Source organism: Octopus sinensis, linkage group LG5 (assembly GCF_006345805.1).
Source record: "Octopus sinensis linkage group LG5, ASM634580v1, whole genome shotgun sequence".
Taxonomy (NCBI): Eukaryota; Metazoa; Mollusca; class Cephalopoda; order Octopoda; family Octopodidae; genus Octopus; species Octopus sinensis.
This window is the reverse complement of record NC_043001.1, coordinates 83,354,386-83,376,885: the sequence shown is the minus strand read 5'-3', so window position 1 is coordinate 83,376,885 and position 22,500 is coordinate 83,354,386. Positions and strand designations below refer to the sequence as shown.

The following is a 22,500-nucleotide window of genomic DNA, read 5'->3' as shown; positions in this document are numbered from 1 at the left end:
AATTCATAAATGAGGGCAAAAGAAAAAAGGAAAAAAATTCTAATGCCAAATATGCCGATCTCTGGATCTCATCTGTAGGCTATATATATGTATAAATATATATATACATATATAGCCTACAGATGAGATCTAGAGATTCTTTGTATATAAGTCACTTATACTCAAATGATTCAAACTTAGATTCCAATGTCTTTACAAGGGATCAACTCTACAGGATAAAGAATGGCTATAAGAGGGATCTAGTTGAGCGAGTATAATTGCTTCTCTATCTCTCTCTCTCTCTCTCTCTCTCTCTCTCTCTCTCTCTCTATATATATATATATATATATATACATAGTTAATCCAAACATGAACAGAGAAAACATAGCAACGTGAGGACGTGGAACAAGTATAGTGCTATTGGATGCTCAGGAAAAGAAAGAAAGAAGGAGGATATAACGTTTCGAGCGGAGCTCTTCGTCAGAAACATAGAAAAAGGAAATGTCCAAGGAAGGGAAGGCGGAGAAAGAAAATCGCCAACGATACACACGCGGTCACATATGTGTGTGTGTGTGTGTGTGTGTATGCTGCAGAAAACTGGAAATCCGGTCTTATGATTCAATATTACACGGAAAAAAGCTTTATCCTTTAATCTTAGTTTTATCCATAAATGGCAATATTAAAATGGTTTTAACACATAAAATGACCGATATGATAAACGATTTAAAAGTATAACAAACTCCATTTGTTAAACGTAACAAAGTCGGTTGCTGTTACCAACATTGTAAGAACAGAATGAGCGCCAAAGAGAATCAGTCACAAAAACGACATTTCACAGTCACTGGATCGTGATGAAACGGTATCGAAAATTGCAAAAGAGGACAAAGTTTTGTCTATTGAATAATATAATAAAAAAAAACTTTGTAAATATGGATTTTTGTCGTTGGTTTCTTTTTTTTGTCTTTGTCAAATTATGTTCAATATGGTTCCCTTTGTGTACGCTCCATTCGGCTATCGGGATAATCAATTATCCCAGCCAAATACATCCCGCCAGTTTCGTTCATATAACCGTAGTCTGTGTATGTGTGCGAGTGTGTGCATGAGTGGGTGCGTGTGTGTATCTGTGGCATACGGATACGTGTGTGTGTGTGTGTGTGTGTGGCATGCGGATGCGTGTGTATGTTTGTGATAGTGTGCGTCTATACAGTATGATCTTTTCTACTATGTAATTACATATATTATTACACACACAAATACATATGTATATATCTATACAAACTCACATACATATACATGCATACCTACATACAAAGTGTGTGCGTGTACGTACGTAGCTATATATGTGTATATTTATACACACACGCACAACACCACACACGCACAAAAGCACACAAGCACAAACATACGCAACACACGTAACTCTATAATGTACAATAGAGTATAGAACATATCTATATATTATTAACCAACACTGTAACTTATAAAGAATATTATCTTAATAAATGCAGTACGCTCGCAGACGGAAAAAGAAGGAGCATCTGTATAAGCATAATTCAATTCATACACAAACACGCACACACACACCACTACCGCGACGCGTAATCTCGGAGGTGTGAGTTCGAGTCTCATAGCCAAAATTGGGGTAGCTCATCCTGTTCAGGTTATATTATTAGCATTATCCTGCGTTTGAGAATTTAAAATCACTTCCTTAACTTTCTAAGACATCCCAATGCTTCTAAAGCAAACTTCGTTTGTTTGTTTACGTTCATCGTAATTTGAATTTAACATATGATATCTTAAGTTTGCAGAATAATTTGTGGTGTGAGCGGTTTAGCACCGCGACGCGTAATCACGGAGAAGTGAGTTCGAGTTTCAGAGCCGGCCGCCAACAGGGATAGCTTATCCTGTTCAGGCTATATTATTAGCATTATCCTGCGTTTGAGAATTTAAAATCACTTCTTTAACTTTCTAAGACATCTCAACGCTTCTAAAGCAGACTTCGCTATAACCTGGTATACCTTATATTTGACACATAGAAACATGTCTATTTTCCCACTGTCTCTATAGCAGCCTGCCAAATGAAGCACTAGCTCTGCTCATCATGTATGTGATTTCCTGGTCCTGTCGTGCATTGCCTAAGATAGTATTGCTTAGATATTTGAATGCTGTGGACAGGACTAATAGTCTAATAGTGATGTTTTCTTCTGTTACAGGGACGTTTAGATTCTCCACAAGTTGGTAAAGGCATTTAGTTTTTCTGACGTTAATCTTCAAGATTAACTGTTGTGCAGCACTGGCAAAGCTATCTACCATTTTCTGCATATCTTCAGCGTTGTGGGCAACCAGTACGCTATCAACAGCGAACAGGATCTCTCGCGCAAGGGCCCTCGTAGTGCACGTCTTTGCTTTATACTGTGCAGCCTCGAACAAATCAGCATCATGCCACGTCTGGATGTAAATCGCGCCTCCAACTCCTTCGAAGGCAACTTCCAACATTGCTGCGAGATAGAGGAAGAATAGTGCTGGTGTAAGTACGCACCGCTGCTTAACTCCATTTATAACTACAAACTCGCTTAATATATATATATATATATCAGCAACAATAATATACACATAAAGCAAATTTAATTAAGTGAATATGAAAATATGAAAAGTTTGAATATAATCATACGTATAAGAATTCCAAGCACAATAGAATATGCGGTTTCAAAATAAATAGAAAATAAAAGCACCACAAACCATGAATTATCGCTTTCATAGAAATAAAGAATGTGCGAAACCATAAATTTCCTCAATGAAACCATCTCGATTACTATTATTATTATTATTATTATTATTATTATTATTATTATTATTATTATTATTATTATTATTATTATTATATATCACATTATTATTATTATTATTATTATTATCATTATTATTATTATTATTATTACTATTATCATATAATTATTATTATTATTATTATTATTATCGTTATTATTATTATTATTATTATTATTATTATTATTATTATTATTATTTATTATTATTATTATTACTATTATTATCATTATTATTATGTTGCTACCTTGTTCGCTAATCGTCAATTGTTCCCCCATTATCATTGTTGCTTTCGTCCACTTATCTTTTTCATTCAACATTATAGAAAATAATACTTTTCTGCCAAATGTTAATGGCAGAAGTGTTCGATAATGAGTGAAAGGCTACAACACTCATTCGTACATTAATTACTGTTTGCATTCTTATTTAACTCACAGTGAGGCTCCGTAATATTTCAATATATTTCAATTCTGATTTACGCTACGTTGTGCATAAAATGAAAATTGTTCAATGCAGAGCTGAAAAAAAATACATGCAAATTAGGCAACCATTACGGTGCTCGTTTAATTTATGAGTACTTTATACACTATACAGGCACTTAACCTGGTGATTAGGGTGTTACGCTCACGATCGTAAGATTGTGGTTTCGATTCTTGGGCCGAACGGTGGGTTGTGTTCTTGATCAAAACACGTCATTTCACGTTTTTTCAGTTCACTCAGCCGCAACTGAGTTTCAGCAATAGCTAAGAAGTTAACTTTGAGAGGACTGGCACCCTGTTCAGGAGGCGTTTAAACACCGGCCTCGAGGGTCCAGGTTTCAAGAGAGACTGAGTTCAGTAAGTTACATAGTAGCCAGTCTGTGCTGTTGATTTGGAAAACAAACCGGGTACATTATATTTGAGGACCACTCAGCAAACCGTGTGACCCCGCCCCTCTTTCTTGCACTTATCAATGGCATAAAAAAGATGTGTTTAGCTTGTTAGTTCAACCGTAGTAAGGATATATAATATCTAAATGCATTTCAGTTATCACTTAAGCTTTATTGGGCATAAAATGGCGTTTGTTTACTTAAAGACAAGTCGCCAAAATGCACAAGTGCACTACGGTGCTAAACTAATTCCTGACTGCTTTATGCAGCGGGTGCTCGGTTCTACTGACTGTGAAAGGAAGTTGGATTTTCTGAAAAGCGGTCGGCAAACGATGAAACGGTCGACCAGAAGACACTCCTCTCTTTTTTGCACACATCAACAGCATAAGTTGAATGTATTTAAATAGTTAGGCCACCCACATAGATGTTTTGTAATATCTTATATCGTTTATTTTTTATTTCTTCCAGTCATATGGCTGCGGCCATACTGGGGTACTGTCTTGAAAAGTTTAGTCGAACCAATCGATCCCAGTAGTTATTTTTAAGTCTGGTATATATTTTATCGGTCTGTTTTTCGGGACTGCTAAGTTACGGGGATGTAAGCAAATCAAATGGTATTGGAAACCAAACAAATACACACTCGCGCATATGTATATGTATACACACACATATATGGGATGGGTTTCCACACAGTTTCCGTCTACCAAATTCACTCACAAGGTATCGCTCGACCCGGTGCTATATTAGAAGACATTTGTTCAAGGTGCCACGCAGTGGGACTGAACCCTAAACCACGTGATCGCAGAGAAAGCTTCGTAACCACACAGCTATATCTACACCTATTATTTAATGATAGATTAAATATTCTTCTAATTACTGGTAAAATATAACACCTAGATTTCTACCAGGAATCAGCTATTTTAATTTATTTTCCATTTTGATCTGTATATTGGCCAGTCCTTGGTCAATTGGATCAATAACCATCATTTACTTTTTATCATTTACTTGTGTCAGTCATTATACTGCGGCCATGTTAGGGCACCATCTTGAAGATTCTTTTTTAGTCAACTGAATCGATCCCAGTACAGTTTTAAAGCTTGGTACTTATTCTGTTGGTCTCTTTTGCCGAACAGCTAAGTTATGGGGACATAAACACAATTAAGTTTAATTTGTAGCCGAAATAGTACTGAATATTTTGATACGCCATACGTCAAAATCGGTAATTCGGTTTTGGAATGCATAAGGAATATCTATATAATATATATATATATATATATATATATATATATATATTTGTTGTGCAAGATTTTTATGTGAAGTCTCTTGTTGAAATAGATATTGTATATTTCGGAATGGTCATTTTGCCAGTTTAGCCCATAAAACACACGCACTATATATTTGGTGTTATGTTGCTTCATGTTATTTATTTTTTACATTAATCTTAATCTATTTCGGCCAGAGTTCTTTCGTCACACTCCGGTGACCGCATCAGTGGTCCTTTGTTTTCTTCTTTCTTATTTGTGTCTCTCCTTACTGACCGTCTGCCATTTTGTATTTCTATTGTATGTCTTCATTTGCGCATATCTCTATGCGGTCACAGGAGTGTGACGAAAGAACTCTGGCCGAAATAAGATTAAGATTAATGTAAAAAATAAATAACACTGAAGCAAAATAACACCAAATATATAGTGCGTGTGTTTTTATTGGCTAAACTGGCAAAATAACCATTCCGAAACATAACAATATATATGTGTGTGTGTGTGTGTGTGTGTGTGTGTGACAAATTCGGGTATTATTATTTTACAGATAAATTTCCTCTATTCCTCTATTCTTTTGTTATCTTACCGTTTTTACCTATATATATATATATATATATATATATATATATATATATATATGTGTGTGTGTGGGTGTGTGTTGTGTGTGTGTGTGTGTGTGTGTGTGTGTTGAAGGCAGTTTTTTCTCTGTTTTAAATGTAAATATATATATATATATATATATATATATATATATATATATATATATAGGATAGAATTCTTTCAAACTGAGAGTATTATCTCACAATAAAGACGTAATACTATAATAGCGTAAGTGATAAGAGATTGCTCTGGGCTCGCAATAGGCAAGAAATTGGAAATTATTTTGCCCCATGACACAGCATGGACCTTGGCTTTTGTATATGACAAATGTTGCTTTAAGTATTTTATTTCGATTTTCACTGACATAGTGGTAAGAACAACGGGATACGTAACAGTAGTTTCAAATAAAAATAAAAATGTAAGTTTTAATAATGCTATGGACAGGCAGACATTGCAAAAATAGCGATTCTCACTTTGAAAATTTTTTTAGATTCATTTATCCATGTTTAAAATTTCAGCGCGATCGGATGAACAATACTCGAGTTATAAGCGCACAAACACACAGACAGAGCTGGCTTTAAATATATATATATATATATATATATATATATATATATATATATATATATATATATATATATATATATATATATATATATATATATACGTATTTATATATGCACACACACTCACCCATGACTTATACATATGTGTGTGCGTGAGTGTGGGTATACATATATATATGTATATATATATATATAATATATATATATATATATATATATATATAATATATATATATATATATATTTATATATGACAGGCTTCTTTCAGTTTCCGTGTACTAAGTCCACTCACAAAGCTTCGGTTAGCCCGAAGCTATAGTGAAAGACGCAGCCTAAAGTGCCACTCAGTGGGACTGAACCCGGAACCATTTGATTGGGAAGCAAGCTTCTTACCACACAGCCACAACATATTAATTTTTCTATGAGAAGTTGTAAGCCTCTTGCCCAAGGCTTCTCTAGTTCAAGAGAAAGGGCAGCTACAAATAAACCCTGCGGGACCGTTATCAAAGCGCAACGTATAGTATTCTGAGAAGTAGAGGAAAGAAAGACAAGTCTCTCCAAAGACTTATTTCATCGATCTTGGGCGGCTAAAATAAAATGTTGATCCTGGCAGGATTTGAATTCTGATTAGAGACAACCGAGTCTAATCCAGTATATTATTTTATCCAGGGCTCTCACCACTCAGCGAATTGGTCACAAAATAACAATAATTTCTAACAGAGACATCAAACCACCAATTTTGTGGAGATGGCGTTAACGATGTTATCAACTCCAGTACTGGACTGGTGTTTTATTCTATATACCTAAAGTGGATGAAAGGAAAAGTTGATTTCTGGTGGGACTTCAATTTAGAAATTCAAGAGCCGGAAGAAATACTCAAATACATAAAACTGAGTGATTTTGCTAAAAACTTTGAGTAATTTCTCTTATATTAATTTGCATCCATACATCCAAAATTATAATTACCGTAAATCTTCGAGTATAATCCGCATTTTTTTCCCAAAATTTAAAGGTCAAAATCCCTAGTGCATACTATATACGAGGTAAAAAAGGAAAAATATTTTCTGATCAATGTCCAAGTGTCTATTTGTTGTCCGGCAATGTTTATTCAGACGCATTTTGAAATGTCGGCCGTGAAAATAGCTTAAGCTAAGCCTGAGAGCAATGAGGTCATAAAAAAAATCATCTATAACTTGCAGTAAGCAACATTTATTAAAATAAACGTATTCAGAACACAGAATAACATGTAACAAAAACAATTTGCGAACATATTTACATTCCCATTATTGTATTACGCATGCGCGGAAGTTTTTGTTCGATTAGGTGCTGCTGGCTTAATTACACGCGACTCAAGTTAGAGAAGTGGTGCATATTATACACAAGGTTTAGGTTTTTCAGAGGTACAGCCCCCTAAAAATACCCTGCGTATTATACTCAAGGGCGGACTATACTCGAGGATTTACGTTATACCTAAAGATAGATAGATAGATAGCTAGATAGATAGATAGATAGATAGATAGATAGATAGATAGATAGATAGATAGATAGATAGATAGATAGATAGATAGATAGATAGATAGACAGACAGACAAATATATAGATAGATAGATGATAGATAGATAGATAGATAGATAGATAGATAGATAGATAGATAGGCAGACAGACAGACAATATATATAATATATATATATATATATATTATATATATATATATATATATATAGATTATAGATAGATAGATAGATAGATAGATAGATAGATAGATAGATAGACAGATAGATAGATAGATAGATAGATAGATAGATATAGATAGATAGATAGATTAACACGGTTTCAGTCGCAGCTATTGATGCTGAAGCTACTACTACTACTACTACTACTACTACTACTACTACTACCACTACAGCTACTGCTGCCGCTGCTGCTCTTGTTGTTGCAACAAGACGGGTAAAGGTGATTAGGTGATGGTCTAGGGCTTAGGGGCGGGAGACTCCAGACCTTGGAAATAAAAAACTCTGGTCGTCTTGTTGTAGTCGAGGGCTCTTCGTTGACGCTCGACACCACTGGGAGGTGGCTCTCGAAGTCGCAGGAAATGGAGATCTCCAGGTCCAAATTCTTGAACGGCTGCCGCCGCTGCTGCTACAGTGACAACTGCTGCTACTGCTACTACATAACTACAAATCAATGCGGAAACGTTTTTAAGTTGTGGCTTGATTTACTAGATGTAGCAGCCAAATCTCTCCCTCCTCAAATCGCACACAACTGTGCCAAAAGTTGAAGCATAAGATGTAGAGAATATGATCTAAAAATTACGGAAATTTTTTTAAAATCAAGAGCAGATGGTAAAAGCTGAGCAGTTTCAAACACTAACATCTACTACTAAAGAGAATACCTTGGGCTAAACAACAACAAAAATACCCCCACCCCTTACTAAAACCACCACCACCACCAACAACAACAACATCAGAAACAACAGTGAACCGTAAAAAGCTGAAACAAACGATCAGAAAGGATTATGTTGGCAACGGAGAGAAGAGAGATTGCGGTATCCAGTGTTATTGGATGTCAAAGGTTACGGAAGAGTGTCCCGATGGACGATAAACGAATCTGATATTATTGATTAGTAACGGGTGAGAGAGTAGATAGATAGATATATTGGCGGTCATTCAGAATTTCTAAGTTCTAATATATATATATATATATATATATATATATATAATATATATATATATGTACATATATGTATACGCATCTGATATGCGTATGTATGTATATATGTGAATGTGTATGCTATATATATATATAAGATATATATATATATATATATAACTGATATATATATACAATATATATACATGTATATATATGTATGTATATATATATATATATATATATATATATATATATATATATATATAGGTAGGTAGGTAGGTAGGTAGGTAGATTATATATTTACACACACATACACACACATACGTACATTCAACTAGGTAGGCATACATGAATACATATTTAAGTAAACAAACACGAATATACAAATCTCTAGCACACACACTCAGAAACAGAGACAGATACACATATACAAACATACACGTATACATATATGTGAAAAATCAATATATATAATCGCTGAGTGTGTGTATGCGCGCATATATATATATACATATATACATACATATATGCACACTCGCTCTCTCTCCCCCCCTCTCTCTCTCTCACGCAAACGCATAAAAAACTAAATTAATGGATATCCGTCTGTTGGTCGTTCAGGTGAATTTCCTTGCCTTTGAAATATAATGTAAGACTATGGTAAAACCCACTCGCCCAAATGCTGTTCAGTAACATCGAACCTGAGACCTTGTGATTACGAAGCGTTCCTCTTAATCATTCAGCCAAACGTCACAGTTTGTGAGCGAAGGAGATAGAGAGTGCTCAATACCGGCTGGGTTATATAATTTATTTAAACTGAAATCGGTTTGTCGTGATCTACTAGAATTAGAAGTTGAATGTGTCGCAAATATACACAGTAGTTTTAAATAAGCACAGAATGAATAATGTGGTTCTCAATGCATAATTCCTGAAAATAAGACATGATGGTCCCAGCTGGAGAGCTTTTTAAATAAGTTTGTTCAGTCATCATAACCAACTTGGAGCTAACAATAAAAACAACATCACCAATAACCATATAAGTGAAAAGAAGAGATCGAAGTTTTCAAGTATATCGCAACGCCTGCATGGATACCGCAATGCATATGCAGACAAAAACGGAATCATTATAGAAAGTGCTATTTTTTTAACAAAAAAAGACACCCCATAAAGCAACATGAAAGAATGCAACACCAATTGTACAATAGAACTAGCTAGCCTGATTAAAAACTCTGAGCTTACTGCCAACATCACACACAATAGAAAAAAAATCCTCAACATCAACGAAATAAACAAATAAGCTAAAGAAGGAAATAACAAAGAAATTAAATCGTAAAAATACATCGGAAACTGGCAAACATTCGTGTCGAGCGTAAACCACAAAATAAGTAGTAAAACCTAATACGAAGTAATTAGTAACATAAAAAAAAAACTAGCACCCAATAAAAGCCATGCCATGCAACACGGCAGTTTAACAGTTCAAGTAACAACGTAGATGTTTTAACAGCAGCAAGTAAAGTCATAATGAACTGCTAAATCCCCAGGATCTGAAAACTAGTAAAAAAAAATTATAACTTTTGTAAAGTCTAACAAGAACTATATACGTACATAAATACACACACACGCATATACACATACATACATACATACATACATACATACATACATACTACATACATACATACATACATACATACATATATGACTTCAACAATGTAACTACACATGTGCTGTTGGTGATTTCTTTTCCTTGTTTGGACTTTTCCGTTTCTACTTTGAAACGAAAAGCTATGCTCGAAACGTCAGAAGTTCTCTCCTTTTACTGAGCGTCAAACTAACACATTCCTTGTGCACGTTCTCTTGTTTGTTATTGTTAATTTTATTGTTCGTTTATTTGATTATATATATATGTATATATGTATATATATATATATATATATATATATATATATATATATACATATATATATATACATATATATATATACATATATACATATATACATATATATATATATATATACACACATATATATATACATATATATATAATATATACATATATATATATATATATATATACATTACATATATATTATATATACATATATATATATATATATATATACATATATATATATAATATATATATATATATATATTTCAACAATTGAGGGTAAAATTAATTAATTAATCAATTTCACCAAGTATTCAGTATGCAAAGGGACCATTTAAGGCGAATTCAATTATTACATTATATAAAAGGGCTTAGTAAAATAAATTACTTTGCCGCATACTGAACTCATTAGAAATAGCAGCCAAAAAAAACTTTTTTAAAACTATTTCTAATACTTAAAGAAAACCTCTCTCATATAGTGTTTGCTCAATTCAACTCACGAAAGTATGGGGGTAGAGACATTAAAAAATCAAATGCAAAGGTTATTTGAGAACGTACGTTTCAAGATTAGTCAAACTCGACACTTCTATCATCAGCTCAGAACTCCCTGGTTTGGATTTGAAAACACTGAAAGTGGGAGCATACCCTTTCGGCTTCTTATCGCTTCTGAAGATCTGCTCGAAACTAACAGTGCCAGCAAACTCAAAAATGCAAGCGAAGAATTTCTGCTCTCCCCTTTCCACCAGCGTGGGTTAAAATCAGTAAACACTATGCTTTTTTCGGTAAAATCCGAGGCATTAAGTAGAGAGAGATGAATTATAATTTCAACAATTGAGGGTAAAATTAATTAATTAATCAATTTCACCAAGTATTCAGTATGCAAAGGGACCATTTAAGGCGAATTCAAATTATTACATTATATAAAAGGGCTTAGTAAAATAAATTACTTTGCCGCATACTGAACTCATTAGAAATAGCAGCCAAAAAAAACTTTTTTAAAACTATTTCTAATACTTAAAGAAAACCTCTCTCATATAGTGTTTGCTCAATTCAACTCACGAAAGTATGGGGGTAGAGACATTAAAAAATCAAATGCAAAGGTTATTTGAGAACGTACGTTTCAAGATTAGTCAAACTCGACACTTCTATCATCAGCTCAGAACTCCCTGGTTTGGATTTGAAAACACTGAAAGTGGGAGCATACCCTCTCGGCTTCTTATCGCTTCTGAAGATCTGCTCGAAACTAACAGTGCCAGCAAACTCAAAAATGCAAGCGAAGAATTTCTGCTCTCCCCTTCGCTTGCATTTTTGAGTTTGCTGGCACTGTTAGTTTCGAGCAGATCTTCAGAAGCGATAAGAAGCCGAAAGGGTATGCTCCCACTTTCAGTGTTTTCAAATCCAAACCAGGGAGTTCTGAGCTGATGATAGAAGTGTCGAGTTTGACTAATCTTGAAACGTACGTTCTCAAATAACCTTTGCATTTGATTTTTTAATGTCTCTACCCCCATACTTTCGTGAGTTGAATTGAGCAAACACTATATGAGAGAGGTTTTCTTTAAGTATTTTATATATATATATATATATATATTAGAAGGTTTGGAGGTGATGTACAGGTATTATATATTAGAAGAAATAAGGTACTCAGAAATCTGGTTGGACTTATATTTACAGATTTTTATTAATATGTTACATGTTTTTATAAATCATATATTAGCGCTTCCATCTACTCCACTAGAATCTCCATCCAGATTTCTGAGTACCTTAATTCTTCTTATATATATATATATAATATGTATGTGTGAGTGTGTGTATATGTGTATACATATATATATAATATATATATATATATGTGTGTGTGTGTGTGTGTGTGTGTGTGTGTGTGTATGTATATATATGTGTGTGTGTATGTATATATCCGTATGTATATGTGTGTAGCGCATAAATATTTATATTTATCTATCTGTCTATTTACATGTACTCTTTTACTAGTTTTAGCATGATAGTTGTGGCCATGCTGGTGCACCACCGTTTGTTTTGTTACACCTTCATTACTTGAACCATCCTCTTATATGTAGTGTTTGGTATTGCTGCTCTCATTCGCATTACCTGCTACGAGGTTGGTTCATCCGGAACACTTGACATGAGGGGATCTAATTTTGTTTTGAAGACACCTATATCCACCTTATGTAGGACTTTCAGGATTTCGAGGAGGATACTGAAGTGCTGTGGGCCCTTGAAACCCAAGCTGTTGCAATATCGGGTTCTAAATATTGGTGGCGATACTGGAGATTTTGGCACTTGACCGTGGTTCCTGATTTTAGTGTTTGTGTAACTTTCAATACCAAAGTTTGCTACAAGTCCTTCCAAGATTTTTCAAATGTATGCCACTACACACCTTTCCATCCTTCGTTCAAGGCAGTAGAGTCTAAACGTTTCAGCTCTGCTCAGTGGTTGACCTTCTTGCGTTGAGACGATCTTCTTTGTCTAGGTTCGCTAGATTGTGTCGGGTTCCATCGTTCATATGTGAGTGTGTGTGTGTGTAAATATATATAGATATATATGCATATATACATATATTGGGTCATCCCGTAAAAAATGCGGTTTTTTCAATTGCATAAACTAAAACTTGGAGGGCGACAGGATAGACTATATGCATCAACTTGCCATAAAAGCAGGTAGTAATTTTACTATGTACTTATTCTTAGTGCAAGTTTTGAAGAGTGCATTTCTATTTTAACTGTTATTTTTTCAAAGCTATAATGGAAGTGACAAAGGAGCATATTCGCCATATTTTGCTTAATGAGTTCCATAAAGGCAACAACACAACGGAAAATGCGGGAAATATTAATGCAGTATATTGAGGTCGGACAATAAGCGCAAGCCAGTGTCAACAGTGGTTCCAGAAATTCCAAGCCGGAAACTAAAACTTAGAAGACGAGTTTCATCCTGGAAGATCTGTAGAACTCGACGAGAACGTCCTGGTGGAACAAAATCCCATCTTAACTGTTGAGGAACAAGCATAGAATCTTGAATTTGGTCATTCAACCATTCATCGACACCTGCGTGCCATCGGGAAAATCAGTAATGTGGATTGATATGTTCCTCATAAGCTTTCCGAGTCTAATCACGTGCAAAGAGTGAATGTGTGTTCTTCTTTGCTGTCACGTCTCACGAATGAACCTTTTATGGACTGAACATTGACTGGTGACGAGAAATGAGTTCTCCATAAAAATGTCAAGCGTCGAAGGCAGTGGCTAGGGTAAGGAGAAACACTGGCACCCAGGCTAAAGAAGGTCTTCACCCACGTAAGGTGTTATTACTTGTTTGGTCGGATATGAAAGGTTTAGTCCAGTTTGAACTTTTAAACTCAAACTGAACGATAACAAAGGAGATCTACTGCGAACGCAGCTTGAGTTACTTAAGTCAGCGCTAGAAGAAAGACGGTGTTCTACCATAAGGATAATGCTCGGCCACACACAGCGATGATGACATTCCAAAGGCTGGAACAGTCCCAATGGGAAGTGATTCCCCACCCACCATATTCGCTGGACATTGCCCCATCTTATTATCATTTATTCTGTAGTCTTCAAAATCATTTGGACGAAAATAGTATGAATTCTTTAGACGAGGTCTGAACAGTACTGGAGGAGTAGTTTTCATCATTGACAAGTGAATTTTGGAAGTCAACCAGATTAGATGGTAGATCATTGTAGAAAATGGAGGAGAGTATATTTTAGATTAAAAATGAACTCTGTCTTAATTTTGAAAAATCAAAGGAAGTATAAAAAATCGCACTATATATACACTATATATACATATATATATATATGTATGTATGTATGTATGTATGTATGTATGTATGTATGTATGTATGTATGTATGTATGTGGTGGGTAGAATGTGTGGCGGGATACTTGAATATATAGAATGTATATATCTGTTTATGTCTTTTTTCTATGTGTGCGCGGGAGCGGATTACGAGTAGTGTGCTTGTATATTAGTGCCCCGTGGGATAGTAGTATCTCTGAGCTTGTGTGTTTGTCCTTTGTGTATGTGTGAGGAAATGTGTGAGGAAATGAGTCGAACGGGTTAGTAGTAGTAATAAGATTTAGCAGCAGACTGACGTGAAATGAAGACGCAAGGTGATATGTGATATATATATATATATATATATATATATATATATATATATTATATATATATTTGAATACACACGCGCACATATCCGTATAGGAATGGATATAAGCATATACGTTTCACGATGCAAACGCATGAATCTCCCAACCATTGAGTCACTCTGTTACTTCTGCCAAATATTTAAAAAAAAGGTAAGGAAGCATATATAGATATTATATATTAAAATACTGTAATCGCTATTTAAAACAAGTAAAAACTAGAACTTAATCGTGATGGATTGACTAATTTGAATTCCTAGCTACACGTTTTATGCACGGCTCAAATGTCTTACAATGTTTCATCCTTCATATTATCAGCTCCCCTATTTCCTTCTCAATGTGAATTTATGCCAACTCGATGAAACCAATGGCAGAGCCTCAGCATAATGATTGATGCAGTGTTAAATATATTGTTTTAATCGAGGACAGGATGGTCATATCTAGAAAGTCTCGATTGCTGGTCAGCTCGCTGTTTGCTGATCAGAGGCTAAATTTCAATCACGTAACGACCATTTAAAATTAAATGCAGTATCCTTTAAAATTAATATCAGCAAGGAGAGCTTGTAGATTGAACCTATATTCATTCGATTGACAACCTACATAGAGGGTACCTGCAGCCTTTGGGGAACCTTTGGTCTATGAGGTCCTTAACGTCTTGTTTCTGGAATGTATGGATTTCGCACGAAAATATAATACAATTTCGTTCACTATGTACTATTAAATTTATTCTCCTAAATCTTTTAAAATGTCATTAAAAATTCACATAAGTTTTGTTTTATATTCTGTTTTTAAATTTTGTAATTAAATTTTCGCAATAAACTCCGTGTATTCGATAAAATTTTCTGAAATTCGGCCTAATTAGATTACGCATAATTGAATGAGGTCTTCAAATATTTAGAGAATGTAAACATCTTAATAATGTAAGCAGCTATGTGCGTAGAGCAAATTCATTTACATAAACGTACAAATTTGACGCCTGGACAGTAATTACGAGACAAGAATCTGTGCGTTCAGCATGATACGGTCTTTTGCATTATATTATTACATGGCTCGAGTTTCCATAAAGTTTTGTGTTATGTATACGCATCCATAAAGCACTCTCCAATGCAATCACACTAAACAATCCACGACGAGTTTTTACAAATATTTGTTTTCCTCCATATATAATAGATACATATATATATATATATATATATATATATTATATATATATAATATAATATATATATATATATATATATATATATATATATATATGTATATATGTATATATATATATATATACACCACACACATATGTTTATACATATATGTATATGTATACACACACTCACATACATCTCTCTCTCTCTCTCTCTCTCTCTCTCTCTCCTCTCTCTATATATATATATATATAATATATATATATATATATATATATATATAATTATATATATGCGCTTGTGTATAGCCAGTTTGATAGCGGACACAGAGATGTTGGACGGCCATGCTCAGTCGCAAAGACAAACCGAAAAGAAATATTTCAACAATCAATATACGTTATGAGACCTTTCATTAAGTGGCCCACGAACTGAAAGACTGGAAATATGTCTGTCAAATCTAGCTGCGTCTATCGGCTGTCAGAACAAAGAGAGAGGACAAAAGCATTATCGAGCATAGCAATAAAATTGCCCCGTAATCCTCATCCTTGCACGATCTTTGAACGGGTTTGAAAGTCCTGGGTGGGACTCGGCTTAAATCTGAATAAGCTAAATAGGTTGTTAGATCCTCATATACCAAAACCGACGAGAGAGTTCATTATATATATATATATATATATATATATATATATTTGATTTGATTTTGATTTTTCCAGTTTCAGCTCATGAGCTGTGGCCATGCTGGGGCACCACCATTTGGTTTGCTACATGATTTTACTTCACGAAAGCTTTTTAGCAACTGCCATTTGGTGCATGAGAGAGTTCGATGCAGCTGCCCTCATCTGCACCTCCTGCCGTGAAGTTGGTTCATCCGGGACACCTGACAGGAAGAGATCCAGTCCTACTTTAAAGACATCCGCATCTACACCATGTAGGTCCCTCAGGTTTTTCGGGAGGATATTGAAGAGCTGTTGGCCTCTGAAGCCCAGGCTATCACAGTATCTTGTCCTACATCTTGATGGCAAATTTGGAGTCCTTGGTACCACGCAGTGGCGCCCGGTTCTGGCATTTGTGTGACTCTCGATGCCAAAGTTTGGGACAAGTCCTTCCAGGATCTTCCAGATGTATATTATGGCATATCTTTCTCGCCTACGCTCCAAGGAATAGAGTTTTAATCTATTGAGTCTTTCCCAGTAGTTTATATGCTGCACAGAGGCTATCTTCTTCGTGTAGCTTCGTTGGATCGCCTCAAGTTCTGTGATCAACTTGACACTGGATGGTGACCATAGCTGAGAGCAATAGTCAAAATGGCTTAGGACAAGTGTTTTCCAGAGGACCATCATGGTTTCTTGTTCTCTTGTTCTAAAGGTTCTAAGAATCCAGCCGTCTACATTTCATTGCCAGTTTAGCAACATGTACATGAAAGGTTGCGTCATCACTCATGTGAATACCCAGGTCACGCACTGATTGTGCCTCTGGGATTGCAATCCCTCCGGGTCCAGTTTATTCATTGGGTATTGCATTCAGTTTTGCATGCTGATAGCATAAAGCTTGAAACTTTTCAGCATTGAACTGCATGCTATTCTTTTCAGTCCACCTGTATATTTTGTCCAGCTCACATTGCAGGTGCTTAGTGTCTTCAGGGTTCTGTGAAACTTTTTTATCATCTGCATAACTTGTGATCGTGGCTCTCTGCGTGGCTGAGGGTATGTCTGAGAGGGCCATTATGAACAGTAGTGGTCCCAAAACAGTGCCCTGCGGAACACCGCTCACTATTTGCGTGTTAATGGAAGTGGCCCCATTGGCTATTACTACCTGACTTCTATCCTTCAGAAAGTCATGAAGCCATTCTCCCAATTTTCCAACTATGCCAAGATCACGCAGTTTGTGACATATCATTCCATGATCGACTTTATCAAAGGCCTTTGCAAAGTCGAGATATATCACTTCCACATTTGAGTGGTTGAGCAGTCGTTTCAGCACCCAGTCATAGTGTTGTAGGAGCTGAGTTAAGCAGCTTCTTCCTGTTCGGAAACCATGTGGGTGTCAGGCAGCAAGTCATTTTCTTCAAAGAAGGTGATTAGTTTCCTTCTGACTATTCGTTCCATGACCTTGCTGATGTGTGAGGTCAGAGAGATAGGTCTGTAGTTCTTGGCCTCCGCTCTGCTACCTCCTTTATGAATAGGGCATATTTTACCTTCCTTCAGTTTTCTTGGAAGTTTGCCAGTTGCAAGGAAGCTCTGAAAGAGAGACTGCAGTGGTCTTGCTAGGACTCTCTTACATACTTTTAGAAGGATTGCCGGGAATCCATCGGGGCAGTAGCTGAGTTTGTTTTCATCTCATCATAGCCTTTATTACATCGTCTTCCTTATATTGATGTAATCAATCATCGCCGCCTCTGACCCCATATCTGCAGTGGTGAAGAAGTCAGTTGGATTGCTGATTTGGAAATGCCCCCAGGGGTGGAGTGAAAACACTCTTGAATTGCTCATTTAGTATTTCACTTACCCTCATTGGATTTCCTGTGAGTGTGCCATCCTTTCAAGGAGTGGCCCTATCCTACAGTGCACCGTAGCTGTTTCTTTGGCATACCTGTAGAAAGCTCTGGGATTAGATTTTATGTTGTCTATAGCCCAGGCTTCTTTGTCTGCTCTTTCCTTTTCATGGGAGAGTTGCAGACATTTTCAATTTCCAACAGTTTCATTTTCAGGAGGCGGGACATTTCACTGCTTTCAATTTGTTTGTTTAGGCGATTTGAGATTTTTGTACGCCGTCTCATTAGAATTTTCCTCTCTCTGGGGATTTTGTTCTTGTGTACAGTGGCCTTTCTCTCTGGGACACATTTGTAGCATATGGCTTGCATTACAGACATGAATTGTTGAAGTTTCATATCGATGTCTGGCGATAATAATAATAATAATAATAATAATAATAATGATGATGATGATGATTATTATTATTATTATTATTATTATTATTACGAAGTAGCTTTAGCATTAACTTTAATTCCTTTTTATGTATATATGAAAAAAAACACGCACATGAATGCTTATTTATATTTTAATATATAATAATCGATATTTAAATCAAACAAAAACCAGAACTCAACTCTAACGACTTGATTAATTTGAATGGTAGACATTCGTCAGCAGTGTGATTAGGTAATTAATAAATATATTATGGAAAAGATAATGTATAATATAAGAATTGATTATTGGTATTAACGCTATGCTATAAAAATTAATTTCATTATGATTTTAGTGAACTAAAAGTTTTAGAGCATTTGTTGTGAATTAAAACCACGTAAACGCAGGTTGTTATTCTCTTAACTGTATAATATATATATATATTATATATCTATATATATATATATTAATATATATTATATATATATATAATATATATATATATAGATATACATACATATATATATATATAATATATATATATATATATTATATATATATATGACTTTCTGTAGAACTTTATTTTCGACAATTTAAACTTGTTGATCAGGTTTTACTAAAAAAAAATACCAACCAGTTCTAGAAACAGAAAGGGTGTCATCCTGTAACATGATAATGCAAGGCCACATTTAATGAAGATATCCAAAGAAAGGATAAATTCATGAGGCTGGGAACCTCTACCTCACGCCTCCCTATTCACCAGACCTTGCACCATCAGATTTTCACTTATTGAGATTACGTGAACACTTTACCAGCGAGAAAAAATTTAGAAATTGGGACGATGTCAAAACGGCACTCTACATATTATTTTTCTCTTCTGAAGAACCTGTTTATTTGGCTCGAGGAATCAGTATACTGGTGCATGTTTGTGCATGTAGAGAAAGAGAAAGAAAATGAGAGAGAGAGAGAGGAGAGAGAGAGAGAGAGAAAAGGAGAGAGAAAGAGAGAAATAATAAATGAATGAAGGAAATAAGGAAAAATAAAACTAAAGAGGGAACAGCAAATAAACAAACCAGATCAGAAATAATTATTTTAAAAGGGAAAAGAAATTATTTCCCACAAAAAAAATAAGCAAATAAAAATCCTCCATTTCCTTCTCATCATGTAACAGCTATCATTTCATAGTAAATATAAAAAAAAAAATATTCAGTTTACAGGTGAACCATTTGTTTTGTTAGCGGTATTCTGTTTCACTCTTTATTAGAACATTGTTTTGTAATGAGACAGGTGAAGAATTTGTCCAAAATTTGTCTAGTCTTATAATATACTCCGGAGATGAATAATTTCAGATGTCAGCTAACACTGCAGACATATGTTAGTATTGGAAAAATTGGGTTGTACAAGTTGCCATAATTATTGTTGTTGCTATTGTTTGTTCTTGCTATCGTTGTTGTTGGTGTTGTTGTTACTGTAGTTGTCGTGGCGGCGGCGGCGGTGGTGGCGGTGGTGGTGGTGGCGATGGCGGTGGCGGCAGCGGCAGTGGTGGTGTGGTGGTGGTGGTGGTGGTGGTGGTGGTGGTGGTGGTGGTGGTGGTGGTGGTGGTGAGCAACCAGAATCGTTTAAACGCCGTCGTCCCTTCTTAGGTTCTGATCTCAAATTCCATCGAGTTCAGCTTTGCCTTTCATCATTTCGGAGTCGATAAAATAAGTACCAGTTAATCACCGGGGTCGTTGTAATCGACTTACCGCCTCCCGTTAAACGTGCTGGTATTGTGCCAAATTTTGAAACCAATTTGAGGAAATTTTAGCTGTTATTTTATAGCAAGTAGAGCGGCCACGTTTGTTGTTTATCAACCATTCATTTATCCTTAAAATGAAATTTGTTTTACAAATTGATGAATGCAGGGATGTTAGGATGAATGCAGTGATGTAAGGAGCTGTTACATAAGTACCATATTTAATCGTATGTAAGTCGATCCCCTAAATTTGTGTTACCTACCTACCTGTCTACTAACGTACCTACCACCTACCTACCTGTCTACTTAACTACCTATTTCTTTACTACCCACAAGGGGCTAAACATAGAGGGGACAAACAAGGACAGACAAACGGATTAAGTCGATTATATCGACCCCAGTGCATAACGGGTACTTATTTAATCGACCTCGAATGGATGAAAGGCAAAGTCGACCTCGGCGGAATTTGAACTCAGAACGTAATGGCTGACGAAATATTACTAAGCATTTCGCCCGGCGCATTAACGATTCTGCCAGCTCGCCGCCTTATCTACTTAACTACCTACCACCTACCTACCTACCTGTCTACTTACCTACCTACCTGTCTACCTACCTACCTACCTAACTACCTTACCTACCTACTACGTCGTCAACAGAGGAACACCGTCAACCACTTGTCTCCAGAATGCCTTCTCCTGTATTGTTCTTGGTCAGTTACTCTTCAGTAAACCAGAGTCTTCGATGTGTTGGTTGATGAATGACCTGGCAGGATGACCTCCCCGCCAGGATGCTTTCCATGTGTTGGTTCCCACATCAGTATTTTGAGTCAGTATTTCATCCTTGATACAAAAGCAGTATCCAGAGAATTTCGATTTTCTTTCCTTTATGGTGGAGGTAACGCTTGGAAAATTACTACCAAAGAGAAAATAGTGTGACTTATGCACGAGTAAATATGGCATATTTCTGAGTTGATTTACAAGAGATTTGATCTTGAACTAAAATAATTGCAACATGGTTGAATCGTTAATACTATAAAGACATATAAACAGTGTTTATATATCTAGATAGATATATTTATTCACCTTCTGTCTTTTATTTATTTCAGTCATTCTACTGTGGCCATGCAGAGTTTTGTCAAACCTGTTTTAATTCTTAGCCGTGTGTGTGTTTTAATATTTTGCTTAAGCATTGTGAGACAAATGATATGGTATAGAACTCAATATACGTATTATTCCAAACAAAGTGTTAGACGAGTATAGAATGATAATGAGAAAATTAGATGCCAAAGAATGAAACGTTTATCTTATGAACTTCATACACAACTATGTTGGCTTCCTCGTTGGTAATCCGTTTCCTTATATATATATATATAATACTTTAATTGTTCCACGTCCTCGCGTTGCTGTGTTTTTTTCTGTGTTTTCTTGTTTGGATTAACTATATATATACATTTATAAATGTAATTTTTTCTCAAATAAATTGCATTTCATATTCAAGCTCTGATAAAGCTATAAAGTTTTACTCAGGCATTCAACTATGAATCCATAGCATCTTATACAAGAAACACCTGTAAGTTAATGAAGATCATCAGATAATCGTTTATTTCTTTGTCACTTCATTTTGTATTATATATATATACCATATATATATATATATATAATATTATATATATATATAATATATATATATATATATTATATATATAATATATATATATATATATATATTAACAAAGTTGAAATGAATGGAGGTTTTGAGTATTGAAACATACGTTTCTGTAGCAAAATTTCTGAACGCAGTACAATATAATTTATGTAATGACATGCAACATTAGTCACATTATGTAATAACGTTTTCATACTCATAAACTGCTACTTGTTCAAGTAATACTCCGTTTGAATATAT

The 22,500-nt window shown here is 35.0% G+C and overlaps 1 protein-coding gene across 1 annotated transcript in view; it reads right to left on the bottom strand.

The window, feature by feature from the left end:
- Nucleotides 1–16,052: 16,052 nt before the first annotated feature.
- LOC115211969 (GATA zinc finger domain-containing protein 16-like) overlaps nucleotides 16,053–22,500 on the bottom strand; it is a 122,082-nt gene continuing 115,634 nt past the window's right edge. Inside the window, exon 4 of the mRNA XM_036502780.1 lies at nucleotides 16,053–16,099. The gene's annotated coding sequence lies outside the window, so the exon portion shown is untranslated. The remainder of the gene's footprint in view (nucleotides 16,100–22,500) is intronic.